At 36.8% G+C, this 14,658-nt stretch overlaps 1 long non-coding RNA gene across 1 annotated transcript; it reads right to left on the reverse strand.

Annotated features, from left to right (window-relative positions):
- Positions 1 to 2,478: 2,478 nt before the first annotated feature.
- Positions 2,479 to 5,787, reverse strand: LOC142181929 (uncharacterized). Its single transcript, XR_012710816.1, has 2 exons — positions 5,100 to 5,787; positions 2,479 to 3,017 (listed from the first exon to the last, which is right to left on the reverse strand). It is a non-coding gene; the product is annotated as an uncharacterized LOC142181929 (long non-coding RNA).
- Between the last annotated feature and the right edge of the window lie 8,871 nt (positions 5,788 to 14,658).

Below are 14,658 nucleotides of genomic sequence, written 5' to 3' on the forward strand. Positions count from 1 at the left end.
TCTTTGTCTATGCCCTGGGCTTAATTCTTTCTTTTAACTTATACCAGAGTCTTTTATGGCTGTATAATTGTTAACAAATATGCTGCCTGGATAATGCTCCAAAATCTTGAGTGTATCCATAACGTACTAACTCTGGATCATTGATCAAATAATTTTTTTGTTCCATCTTAGATTTCTTTCAACATAAGCTATTACTTTCCCTGGTCTTTCTGCCCCCTCGTTGCGTCCATACTTAGCTTACCTTACTGCCCACAGTTGCCAGAGTTTTAATACAACTCATATGATCTCGAATATTACTTTTAACTCTTACTTCCCGTTCATTAGCCACGGTAAGTTCCACTTTCCTTTGGAATGCTCACAATGTTGTTGCGATATTGTTGTTACACGACCATTTCCTCTTTAGGTTGTTGTGCTTAAGTTGAAGCCTTCTTTCTTATCTTCTCAGCTAGTCTTTCATTGCAGTACATAGGGAGAACCCTTGACTCTCATAAAGTTGTGAGCTTATTACGGACCTTTTCCGATGTCCTTACTTGCCTATAATCATCTGCAGTTGCTTACTTCTATGCCCTTGTGCTTATATGGTTGCTTCTGAACTGACATTTTGACTACCTTCCCAGTTGAACTTTCTTTTATCCCCGTAACACTCATACGGTACCTTTAACTACCCCGACTCTTGTTTGAATATATCTCAAGTATTATAATGATATTCTCCGAGGCTGAATTCTCCATGTTGGGTTCTACTATGTTTATCTTACACGATCTGATGACTTGTCTGTAACCTCCTGTTTAGCCATAACTGAGATCTTCCTGACCAATTACTAACTACGCATTGGCCCATTATCATATCAATATTCCTCGTAATCTTTCTTGGGTTATTTACTTTGTATTAACTTACGTCTCGTACTGGCTCCTTATTTATTAATAATAGCTCGAGCAGGAACCTTTACTTCCTCTCCTTGACGTTGCGCTTGCACAATATTCTTGAATCGTAGAGTATCCGTAAGATTTGGATAAGTGCCATCTCATTCCTCTTTCATTTATCGCATTCTTCCTTTACCATTCCATAGTTACTAGAACCACTTAATTCTGACTTAATGCCATATTACTTCATATTCCCCCCTTTAGGGGTGTACTAAAAGCTGAAGACACGAGGATCTACCTATTGATGTTTTACCTCTTCGCCTTTGGCATTGTTTCTCAACATCAATGATCCTTACCCGCCTTGCGGCAATTCTTCTGTACCAAGGATGAGAAATTCCCTTACTCGCGAGGGTGACACTTAGCGTAACTGGCACATATAGTCTCTTAAGCTTAACTCTGCTCATATTGCTCGCTCTAGGGAAGCGTCTCCCTGAATGACTATTCTCTAAATTCATCGTGAATCTTTTTCTATAGTCCATTCTATTACCGCCGGAACGAAATTTGAAATTCCCATGATGCCGAGTACTTTCCAATCATTTAGTCCCTAATTCATATTTAGTTTATCTTGTTTACCAGTCCATACTGATTTCTGTTACTCTGGGGATTAACTCTCTCCTCTGGTAGTCGCGTTGGAGTCACGAACTTATTTTTCGAAATGAGGATATAACCTTATGGCCTATACTCTTTCGTTGTCTTAAGGCCCATCACCTTTCGTCTCTTCCTTAATTTGACTATAGGTTCTGTAACACTCTACCGTTTTCATCCATGTATCATGCCTTATTCATAATGCTTCATTATCTCTCTTCTCATTACTCTGCTAATATTTCTGCATATCCCTTTTCTTGTGAAAACTTCAATACGGCATTTTTCGCTTTTAGCTTTCCTTTGTTCCATCCAATGGCTCTTTGGGTTGATCAACATCCTCTCTCTACTAGGGATGAGAGCCATACTTAAGGTAATATTTATCCCATCCAGGATTTCACTGCCTATCTTCTGAATGCTAGTATACATCTAATCGTAATATTCTAGGGTGCACCATCTGGGTGTCTCACAAGAAGATCTATTGGCACATTTGTAATACCTTTCGAAAATGCCAACAAATGAAAGTAATCCATTTACCAATTTGGGTTAATCTAACCCTAGCCGGATCTTGATATCACATCCTTCTTTTAACTATACCTGTTAGCCCCCACAGGGCATAACTGAAATGGGTGTGACCAATTGTACATACCTCTGTTAGTGTTGAATATAACTCAAAAAGCTTATGTTCCTCTACCTAAATTATAAACGTTGTTAACCTTCATTAACTGGGCGCCTCGTACCCTTCTTCATCTTGCTTCTTTTGCTTGTTGAAACTTGTATTTATCTTTTAATCTCTCTTTGCCTTTCACCATAAAGGTGGATAGACATTCTTACCTTAAGGCTCCTTATCAAGAGGCTTACACCTTTCAGTACGCACATGATCTGCTGAAGACCTCATATTTACTTATCATAAGCATGGTACAATGTCGAGTTCCTCTAATTCAACACTTTCACAGCTATATCTCTTATCGATCATCTTTCTGAACGTAGGCATCATCTTATTACGAATAAAAATAGAAGCTTGGGACTTGAATTCTTATAAGTGAGCTCTGCCACATGATCAAGAGTAAGAAGAAAGAGTGACAGTCTTAAATGCCCTGTAGCCTCTTGCTTATAAATGTGGTGCATGACACACCCATAAACAAGACTCTACTAGACACTGCTTGTAGACTCCCTAGGACAGAACTGTTCTGATACCACATTTGTCACGACCCAAACCAATGGACCGTGACGGGTACCCGGTACCTTACTCAACCGAGTACCAACGTAACGTATCTTTCTTATTACATTACCATATACACATGACATACAAGCCTAATAGGCCAACATAATCATTTATAAACTCAAAACATAGGCTGACAAGGCCGTACAATCTTTCACGTACACGACATATGTCTACAAGCCTCTAAGAGTACATGAATGTCATAAAGGTTGGGATAGAGTCCCGCTGAGCTGATAGCCTACTTGGAGGGCTCTCGACCTGTCTATTTGGACCTGCGGTCATGAAATGCAACCTCCCCAGGCAAAAGGGATGTCAGTACGAATAATGTACCGAGTATGTAAGGCACATAAATAAATACATAAGAGACATGGAAGAAATATAGAGTACATGACTTAACCTATAAGTCTGAATAACTTTGTAAATCATAAATTACTTTTAGCGTCATGCATATGCATATAAATTTCATGTCGTGCATAAGTACATGTTTCATAACATCATCAGCCTCTGAGGGCATCCCATCATATCATATCGGCCACTATGGGAAAAATCATCATCATATACTAGCTGATCAGGTGGTGGTGCGTATATAATGTCATAACCTTTCACATATCTCATATACATATATATACATACATATATACGTGTATATAACGCCGTTTGAATCATTTTTTAGCCACTGTGGGTGACATCATCATCATATACCAACTGATCAGTTGGTGGTGCGTATATAACGCCGTAACCTTTTCCCATATCCCATATACATATATTTACATATATACACGTATATAACGTCATCTGATCATGGGTCAATGCACATGTATAAATGAGTGAAATGTATAAAAAGTACATTAATAATTCTTTCGGAATGTCATAAGACCATTTTGCCTTTGAGTAATATCATTATCACACCTCCTTTTTACACACCCGAAGGTATATATAGGGAGTTTTTCCAATTTAAGTGACATTATTCGAAATGAGATTATTTAATTATCAGAGTCGCCACTTTTAATATTTTATTGGTGTCCCAAGTCACCGGTTTTATTTTAAATCTCAAATCGAGGAAAATTCGACTTTCCTTTTGAAGTCTGCGAACCAAAAATTCTAGATAAGGAATTCTGTTAACCCTGGAGAAGGTGTTAGACATTCCCGGGTTCCGTGGTTCGAGCACGGTCGCTTAAACTATTAAAATTGGCCTATTATCTGATTTTAATACATATTTTAGCCTATGGTATATTTTAACTTATTAACCGCTTTTTAATTATTTTTAGGAAAGATTCAACGTTATTTAAAACACGTCTTGAACCACGCCACATGAAATGCACCCGGGGTCCGCAACACATTTTATTTAACATTGTTGAGAATAGGAGTTGGGTCACATGAAATGCACACTCGAGTTTAAGGAAATTAATTTAAATTGCGCGCCTAAAGAAACTACGCACTTTCAGGTTTGCGAGGGCCATGGAGAATTCACTAATGGTACACTTCGATTTCTAAAGTGTTAAAATTAATTAAGTGATGGCCATGGGTTTTGGGATTTTATTGGGCATGGTACACCTCAAATTATTTCAAAGGGGTTTTATTATCCGAAATTGTTAAGACCGGGTCACTTGAAATGCATCCCCAAATTTGGGAATTAGGCATCATGACTATGTCACAGGAACCGTACTCATGGCCACGATAATTTATTAATAATCGCGTCTAAAGAAAGCTACGAATTAAGAATTATTTTTCTAAACTAGTCTTGCAAACTTCAGCTTCTAGGAATTTCCAACAAAATCGGTTGTATTCATAAAAAAAAACTAATGAATTATTAGAAAATTACTGTTTATAAATCATTTTCTCACATTATTGATGTAACAGAAAAAGGGAACATTTAGGCCCAAGCAACAATTAATGAGTTCAATTTGGCCATGTACTTTATAAAAGAATTCAAGAGTACGGATCATACAAAAATTATGCACGACTTCAACTAATATCCAATTGTGCGTGAAAATCATATTATCACTTGTTCTTGGTTGAAGAACCACAAGCCAACAAATTACCAACCCAAAAGAAATATCACATTCTCTTGTCACCATGCAAATCAGAACAGCAAAATGGGCTAGTGTACACATATAGACAATATAATATCTCATTCACTAACAACAATATTTAAAAACGATGCTCATAACTTCAAAATGAGTACTGCCAATATTGTGACTTCCATTACTTTTGAGCCCACGACGACTTTATAGTAGGCTAGGTATCGTTTGTTTTTTAAAACTCAACCAAGACCGAAGCTAATAAATTCAGACAAATTGCAGCGACAATCCGAAGGAAAATACGTTCTCATATTTTAACAAATCCGGAAGAAGAGTAAAATTTCAGTACATACCTAAATACAAAATACCACCAGAATGGGCTGGGTAGAAATCTTAACAGCAACAATACACCTCTCAACAACCAAAACCGGGCTCTACAACATACAATTTACTAAGCTCATGAGCCAAATTGAATGAAACTCGGCCAAAATACTTCAACAATCAACAACAGCGAGAAGACGGGATTTCGGATCCCAAAACACTATTTGGAAACCCAGAAGATTGAAGCAAGTAGCAGCAATTCCAAGCAATTGTTGAGATTTTTCTTTTAAACCTATTTTTTCTCTATTTTTAGCAAATATTTTATCTCCGAACTTTGAGAGAATCTCGAAGTTATAAATCTTCGAGCTGTTGTTTTTTTTTACAATTTCGACTGTTTCTTCTTTATTGGTCCTGCTAATGGCTAAATGGATGATTAAAGTTGTGGAGTTGGGTTTTGGAATGGGGGTGTGAGGACGGTGAGGGAGTTTGGTTGCCGCACCATTTCTGTTCGAGATTAAAGGAGGGGGAAGGGATCTGATGGTTAGAGGTGATGAAAGAATGGAGAAGAAAAGGGAGTAAGCTACATTGTTATTCTCAGAGAATGGCTATGGAGGGTGTGCTGTTTCTTTTGTGTGTAGGGGTCTGATGGATAAAGTCTTTAGGGTTGGGATTTAATTAGAGGGGAATGAGTTATTGGGCCAAGCGGGTCTGTTTTTGGGTCTGGGTGGTTTGGACGGGTTTGGGTAGTTTTTTTGGTTGGGATTTGGGCTTAATTTGGGTACAAGAATTAGCCCAATTCATGTTAAAACCCCTCTTTCATTCCTTTTCATTTGTTTTTCTTTTTCTTCTTCTTTAATTAAAAATCCTAAAATTAAAATCCTAGATTATCTAAAAATGTGAAATTAAACTAATTAACTAATTACAAAAATTATAAAATCTACTTAATCCTAAATTAAAAGAGAAAAATCAATAACCTAAAAATAAAAAGGCAAAAGTGTAAAAATGAAGCATTTTTTTGTGATTTTTATTTTTTAATAAAACAAATAATTAACTAATTAATCCTAAAAATATAAAAATAAATTCTAAATGCAATGCATGATATTTTGGTATTTTTCCATAATTAAAACTTAAACATGCACAAAATGCAAACAATTAAACAAAATTCTACAAAAATTCATATAAAATGGCAAATGATCGGAAAAATCTATTTTCTTTGATTTTATAGGAGTATTTCATATAGGAGTATCTTACAGCTGCCCCTCTTTGCTCGGAAACACGAAGGGTTTTCGGGCAAAGACAAAATGAGCAATTACGAGCGATTTTTGCCTGTTTGGAAACTCCATGAGAAGCATCTTTTGAAAAGATCTAACCAAACTTTGCTTCGGAGGTTGCCTACATATTCTTGGCTATAAAGGAATCAGGTCAGTGTAGTTCTGGAAATTTTGGTAGTTGGGACTACCGGGAAACTGTGGTTTCATTGTTGTTGCCACTGTTTATGCTTGTTGAGCTCCTTATTACACCAAAATGAAAAATAAAAAGCTAAACTAGCTAAACCTATCAATTACGAGTTATAAGATTCCTATGTATAATCCTTCTAAAGCTTGATCTTGAGTCTTGGATGGTTCTTCCCGTAGACTCTGATCTGAATCTTGATGCTCGTTAGCTGCAACCGCTAGTTCATTCATTTTAGCTTTTCAGATTAAGGCAAGACATGCGAAGCTTGTGACTTCAATCAAATTTTGAGTAGTCCGCATCTTTTCTCCGCTTCTGTACCTTGAGTTCAACTTCTTTTCTTGTTTCTTCTTTTCTTTTATTTGGATTGAGATTTCTTCTTTTGGTCATCTCGAACCCTTGTTGACCCGCATTCTTGCCGCGAGCTTCTTTTGCTGCTGACTTGAATTGCATTCTAAAGTAAGTTCCCTTGTTTTCCAGGTGGGTGCCTGATTGCGAACTTGAACTGTCTTCCTTCGAAACTGTCTTCCCTTGAAACTTGAACTGTCTTCCTTCGAAACTACTTTTCCTTGAAACTTGAACTGTCTTCCCTTGTTCTCCAGGTGTGCGCCTGATTGCTGAACTTGACCTATCTTCCTTCGAAACTTGAACCGTTTTCCATGTGGGTGCCTGATTACAACAAAACAAACAAAACAAAAGAAATTTTTCTGCCCCAGTTTGATATCTGTGAGCATTAATCGAATCATGTTATCCAAAAGAATTCTATGAATTTAAAAGCTAAATCTCATTACCCAGGAGGGTCCTGAAAACTAAAGTTAAATCTCAACCTAAGAGTGAAAATTTGAAAGCTAAATTCTATTTCCTAAAGGTAAAACTTACGCTAAATCTCATTGTCTATGAGGATCCCTAAAACTTAAAACTACATCCCATTATCCAGGAGGGTCCTGATTTCAAGACAACTAAAGATTGATAATTTAAGAAAACTAAAATTAACCTTTTTTTTTTCAATCCAGAATTCTTTTTTTTTAAATATTCTAGGAAAAACTTCGTCAGACTAGGTTTTATATCTTAGGAGAAAAATTCATCAGACTAGGTCTTTTATCTTAGGAGAAAGATTCATCAGACTAAGATTTTGATCCTGGGAGAAAGTTCATCAGACTAGGTCTTTTTTTGGTATCTTAGGACGTTTATCCTGGGAGAAAATTCATCAGACTAGGTTTTATATCTTAGGAGAAAAATTCATCAAAAAAGAGAACCGGTTCAGGTATGTTAAGGCTATCCCTTCTTTCTCTTGGCATGATCCATACGATACAAATGAAACGAGCAAAATACGTAATTTTCATAAATGAATCTATTCATAGAGATACTAGGGGTGCCTATATTCTTGATTCCATATGTGTCATATTATTCTATCATCTATTCATGGGTCTTAGAAAATACACAAGTTGATAAAGTTTACTTCATGGTATTATTCAAAGGCAAAATGGTCTTATGACACTCTGAAAGATTTTATTGACGTACTTCTCATGTATTGCATTCATGTACATTGACCCATGACTAGATGATGTTATATATGCGTATATATGTATATTATGTATATGGGATATGGGAAAAAGTTTACGGCATTATATATACACCACCACCTGATCAGCTGGTATACGTTGATGATTTTGCCCTAGTGGCCGATATGATATGATGGGATGCCCTCAGAGGCCTGATGATGTAATGAAACATGTACCTATGCACGACATGACATTCATACGCATATGCATGACACTATAATTATTTCATGATTTACAGAGTTATCAAGACTTACAGGTTGAGTAAGTGCCGGGTGCCCGTCGCGGTCCATCGGTTTGGGTCGTGACAAAAGTGGTATCAGAGCAGTTCTATCCTAGGGAGTGTACAAGCCGTGTCTAGTAGAGTCTTGTTTATGGGTGTGTCGTGCATAACACTTATAAGCAGGAGGCTACGTGGCATTTAGGATTGTCATTCTTTCTTCTTACTATAGATCGTGTGGTAGAGCTTAGTTGTAAGAACTCAATTTCCTAAACACTATCTTATTCATAATAAGACGATGCCTACATCCAGAAAGACGGTTGGTAAGAGATATAGTTGTGGAAGAGTTGAGTCAAATGAACTTGATTTTTCATGATGCTTATGATGAAAAAATGTGTGGTCTTCAACATAACATGTGTAAACTAAGTCGTGTAAGCTTCTTGATAAGGTGACTTAAGGCAAGAATATCTACCCACTTTTATGGTTAAAGATAATGAGAGATCCAGAAGATATTCTTAGGAAAAAAATTCATCAGACTAAGATTGCGATCCTAGGATAAGATTCGTCAGACTAGGTTACTTTTTTTGTTATCTTAGGAGAAAGATTCATCAGACTAAGATTTTTATCCTAGGAGAAATTTCATCAGACTAGGTTTTTTATCTTAGGAGAAAGATTCATCAGACTAAGATTTTGATCCTAAGAGAAAATTCATCAGATTAGGTTTTCTATCTTAGGAGAAAGATTCATCAGACTAAGATTTTGATCCTAGGAGAAAGTTCATCAGACTAGGTTCCCTTTTTTGTTATCTTAGGAGAAAGATTCATCAGACTAAGATTTTTATCCTAGGAGAAAATTCATCACACTAAGACGTTTATCCTAGGAGAAAGTTCATCAGACTAGGTCCCTTTTTTTACATATCTTAGGAGAAAGATTCATCAGACTAAGATTTTGATTGGGGAAAAAAATCCATCAGACTAGGACTTTTTATCCTAGGAGGAAAGAAATATGAAGATCAATGGCAAGATTTAATGCACAATAGCAAGATAAATAAAGGCAAAGATTTGAGAAACTTCCCTTTGTCGGCTTTTCTCTTCTTTTCTTTTTCTTCTCTTTTTTAGTTTTTGTTTTTTTTTCTTTTTTTTTCTTTTTGAATCACTTTCCTTGCACTGCTTTGTTCCTGTTTCATACAAAGAAAATTTGTTAGTTTTGAAAATGGTGGTCGGTTTGTGGCCTTGAGTCTTGAGCAGCTTGGCTTTTGCTCAATCAGCTTGAATCGATTTCAAGAACTTTTGCTCTACATCAACCCTAATTGTTTCACACTCAGTACCATTTATATTTGTTGCTCAATCAGCCTTATCCCAACTGGAGATCTTTTCTTAGATGACCTTTTCTGATATCTTGAATGACTTCCTGCTTTTTGAGTAATTTGTCTGTCATAGTGAATCACAAGTTATCTTTACTTGCACCAAGTTGGCTTACAAGAGCCTTTTGGGGGAGCCTTTGCATGAATCCTCAAGGCATGTTGACAATAACAACTGAGTGTGCTGACCAAATTTACTTTGATGCGACTGAAAAGCTAGTAGCAGATTTTGAAATCTTTTCTTGCTTGTTTTGACAAGGACTAACTCAAGGTGACAGGACTCAATGATGCAAAAAAGCAGTATTAACAAGAAATGTCCTAGTCGGGAAGGATAAAAGGAAGAGTTTTTTTTCCTTTTTTTATTTTGCGGTAACTAGCCGTAATGATCATGACATACATTTTGGACTTAACGACCTGATCTAACCAACTAATCCAATCTTTCCTTTTACCATTCTTATGACCTTTGAAGTCGGACTTGTTTGTGCCAATTCTTTGCATAAACTTTATGTCTCACTTTCGACTAGTGGTGCTCCGAGGGATTTTCACCAACAAATCTCTCTCATTTATTCATCTCTGCTTACCGTCGTCATACAGTGCTCCTGAGGGTTTTCACTAATAAGACTCTCTCATTTTTCTTTTTCTTTTTCTTTTCCCCTTTTTTGTGAGCAACTCGACGGTGTTCTATGTCGTGTGACAACTGTTGCTCATTGCATGCGTCTCTTGGCATTCTTGAAGGCTGATCAGGAGGTCTTTATTTGGAAGGTTTTTGGATAGGGTTGGAAAGAAAGGACGTCATGAAGGCTCAAAATAGACTCAAAGTAAAGGGGGTTGTAGACTTACAACTCTTGGAATCAACTCTTTCAAAATTAAAATAAAATCTTTCCCCCAGTTTCAGATACTGGGGATTATTTGGAATTTTTTTCTTTTCCTTTTCTTTGAATTTTTATTTGGTTGGACCAAACCGTGAGGCTACCTACGTATCCTTTTTAAAAGAATCAGGTCTAACGTAGTTCAAACATCTGACCTAACTATATTTTTCATCTTTCTTTCTATTTCTTTTTTCTTTTTCTTTTTTTCCTTTTGTCTTTTTTTGTTGTTTTCAAAACAAGTTGCCCCGCCTTCTATTTTCTGGGGGCATGGACCTTTGCCAGTTCTTTTCTTCTTTATTTTTTTTCACTTGAATTTTCTAAGAATTGCCACAATTTGTACTCTTGGGGCATGTACCTTTTTTTCTTTTTCTTTTTTTTTCTTTTTCACTTGAACTTTCAAAGAGCTGCCCCAGTTTGTACTCTTGGGGCATAGACTTTTATTGTTATCTCATTTTTTCGACTTTTGATTCTAAACTTGATTCCAAAAGAGGATGGTCAAAGAAAATAGCACAGGCTCAAAGGGGTGACAAATGGTATAAAGTGTTTGGGTAGCAGAAAAAGGGCCTCCCAACCTCGAGAACGCCAAATATAGTATCTTTTTCCGATCACAGTATTGACGAACATGTCTGTCTTCTTGGTGTGTCGTGGTTACAAGATACTTTCCATCCCTTAATGTCAAACTTTCCAACAAACTTCAATTGATTAAACATCCTCAAGCCCGATCTTCACAATGATTTGAAGGTGAATTTTACTCGACCTTAATTCCAAAGTATTTCAACTCTTTATTCATCCTCAAAAGTGTTTTTTTCAGTTATCCGATTCCAGATTAAATCAATTTTTATGATCTGGCCAAAATTTCCGCATGCATGTCATGTCATTAGAACTAGAGAGAAAAGAACTAAGAACAGAATGACACAAAAGGACAAACTGTATTTCATTGAGTAAAGGATGAAAGGGTTTGACAACAAGAAAAACAACCTAAAATCTGAGTTACAATCCTAAAATAACCCGGATAATGAAAATAGCAACAGAACAGACAGACAAGACTCACACAAATAGAATGGACGGATAGAAGAGTTTGACTCAATAAAAAAAATAAAATCTAGATGACAACCCTGAAATAACCCAGATAGTAGAAAGAACATCAAAACAAGCTACCAAGATTTATTCCTAGTAAGGAGAGGATGACTTTTAAATTTCTAAGCTTGATATTTAGCCACAAATTTGCTCATCAAAATCACAATGACCTCCAATTTCAGTCGGCAAGTTCCCTAGAGGATCCTCATACTCCATGTCACCACGTATCATCTCCAAAAAGTGTGCATCATTATATGCAGGTAAAGGATTCTGCGTGATATTCTGGGTGTCACTGTCTTGGATCACAATCAGGTTTTCTTGGATCATCATTTCCATTTCTTTTTTCAAATTCCGACAGCTTTCAACATTGTGCCCCTGGGCATTGGAATGGTATTCACACCTTTTAGAATGGTCAAAGCTTATTGCACGTGGGTCCACATGATTTGGAGGAATAGGTGCAGTCATGTTATAATGCTTTAATTTCTCAAACAAGCTTGAATATGACTCTCCTATTGGTGTAAAATTATCTTTCAACATTTGTTGCCCTCTATACCCTTGGCTTGGATATGGGTTATAAGGTACTTGAAAATTTTGTGGAGGTTGGTAGAGATTTTGTGATGCTTGTGCTTGCCTTCTGGGGTGTTTTGGAGGCCGAGCAACATACTGAGGTGCAACAACAGAGTATTGAGGGTTCTGAGGTGGATAATACTACTCAGGGGAGTCATGGAAAACCTGAGGAGGCTGCTCATACCTTCGAGATGTTCTCCTGGGACCTCTTCTCGAACCTGATGTCATCATGCTTTCTTCAACCTTCTCATTCGTGTCACCAAAATTATCGGATTCAATCTGGACAACCTAAGTTGCGGCTTTGAGAACAGTTTGACTTATAATTCTGCCTATCTTAAGGCCATTCTCTACCATTTCTCCCATTTTGATTTCTTCCGAGAAGGATTTTCCAATTGCGGACATCATGTTTTGAAAGTAATCTGGCTCTTGTGCCTGAACGAAGACAGTGATTAGCTCGTGGTCATCCATGGGTGGCTTAACTCTAGCTTCTTGCTCTCTCCATTTAATGGCATATTCCCTGAACCTTTTACTTGGTTTCTTCTTCAGGTTTGAAAGGGAATTGCGGTCTGGGGAAATGTCAATGTTGTATTGGAACTGTTTGACAAAGGCACGTGCCATGTCATCCCAGACGTACCAGCAAGATATGTCTTGATCCATAAATCATTCGGATGCTACTCCCGTAAGGCTTTCCCCAAAATAAGCTATTAGCAATTCTTCATTTCTTCCCACACCTCTTAGTTGATTGTAATACCTTTTCAGGTGGGCTATAGGGTCTCTATGTCCATCATACTTTTCAAATCTGGGAGTATTGAAACCAGGCGGCAAGTGGACATCGGGGAACATACATAGATCCTTGAAGGTAATACTCTTTTGACCTGCCAACCCTTGCATGTTTTCTAACTATTGTTCTAAGTTTTTCACTCTTTGGGTCATTTCTTTCTGTGCCATCTTTCGGGCAGGCTTCTTAATGTTTGCAGGAAGATCAAAAAAGTACGAATGGTACTCAGGAGAGTGGTACTACTCTTGCTGGGTAGCAAATTGTGACTCATGACAAAGCTGTCCTTGGCCATTGGCCCATGCTTGACACGTTTTGGTCATTTGCTATTTCAGTATTCTATTTTCCTCAACCACAGTAGACTCTTGTTGAAACCCTCTGACCCTGAGTCTCTTGAGCACTTGTAACAGCTTCGATGTCAGTTATCATTTTTTCTTGGATCTTGTGTTGTCCTCTTACCACAAACCGACCACCTCAAACTTTCTTCACAATTAAAACAAAAGAGACGTTAGAATGGACTCAGTCGATCCTTATTATTATCATCATTTTTTCACTTTTGTTTTTTTATTTTTTTCATTTTTTTTTCATTTTTCTTTTCAATGGTTGATCGAACTTGATGTGGGTTGCCTACGAATCATGTGGGAACATGAATCAGATCTTGTGTAGTTCGGAAAGATTAGGGATAAAGAAAATAAACTAACTCTTTTTTTGGATTTTGGACTTTTTTGTTGAATTTATGAAAGAGATACTTCGGAAGAAACTATTTTTTTGAATCTTGAATTTTCTTTTGAATTTTCGAAAGAAGAATAAAAATATTTTTGGATTTTGAGAGAGATTAAAAGAAAATATTTTTGTATTTTTAAAAATTGGGATCTAAAAGAAAGACTTTCTAAAGAAACAAGTAATGGAAAATATTTTTCGATTTTTTAAAAATTGTGGGCCGGAACCGATGAGGTTTGCCTACGTATCTCACATCCAGTGAGAATCAGACCCGCGTAGTTCTCCAGTTTTGACAGAACAAAAGAAAATATGACTTATTTTGAAATGACTTTCTTTTTTTTTTTTCAAAATTTTGTTAGAATTTCAGGATAATTCAAATACCTACCTCTCACTCTCTTTTCTATTTTCTCCTTCTTTTTTTTGGATTTTCTCTTCTTTTTTTTCATTTTCTTTTCCTATTCTAGAAGTCAGTCAACATGCAAGCTGAAATAGACAGTTACGCAAGTAGCACGTAAGATGCACCAGGATGGTCTTTTTAATTTGGGGTACACCTGTCCTAGACGGACCCAACCCCTGTGTTGAGTCCCCAAAGTTAGATGCACGTGATGCAAACAAGCGTTCCTACTAGGGATCTGGCATGAGGCTATGTTATTCTAGATTTAAAAAACCTGGGTGTATTGTTCTAGAACTGGTTTGCCCGAGCAAACAGCTCGATCCGGGGGGCAGCGTACCAGGAATACAGAAGCTTCACCGGCTTTGCAACTTGTCCGAACCTCGGTCTAAAATTAGGATATGACTCTAATAGAAAAGAAGTCACACGAAGTGCACACTTCCCAGATGATTTAGAAGACTTAGAGAGAAGAATGGTTTCGTAATAATTTATATACACTTCACGCAAAATCAAAGCGATAAAAAATGACATTTAGAACATTAGGCTCAAACATGTAAAGATCAGATAACAAATAAAAGTCAATCATAACAGTTATTCTAAG

The sequence above is a fragment of the Nicotiana tabacum genome, chromosome 6, assembly GCF_000715075.1.
Source record: "Nicotiana tabacum cultivar K326 chromosome 6, ASM71507v2, whole genome shotgun sequence".
NCBI lineage: Eukaryota > Viridiplantae > Streptophyta > Magnoliopsida > Solanales > Solanaceae > Nicotiana > Nicotiana tabacum.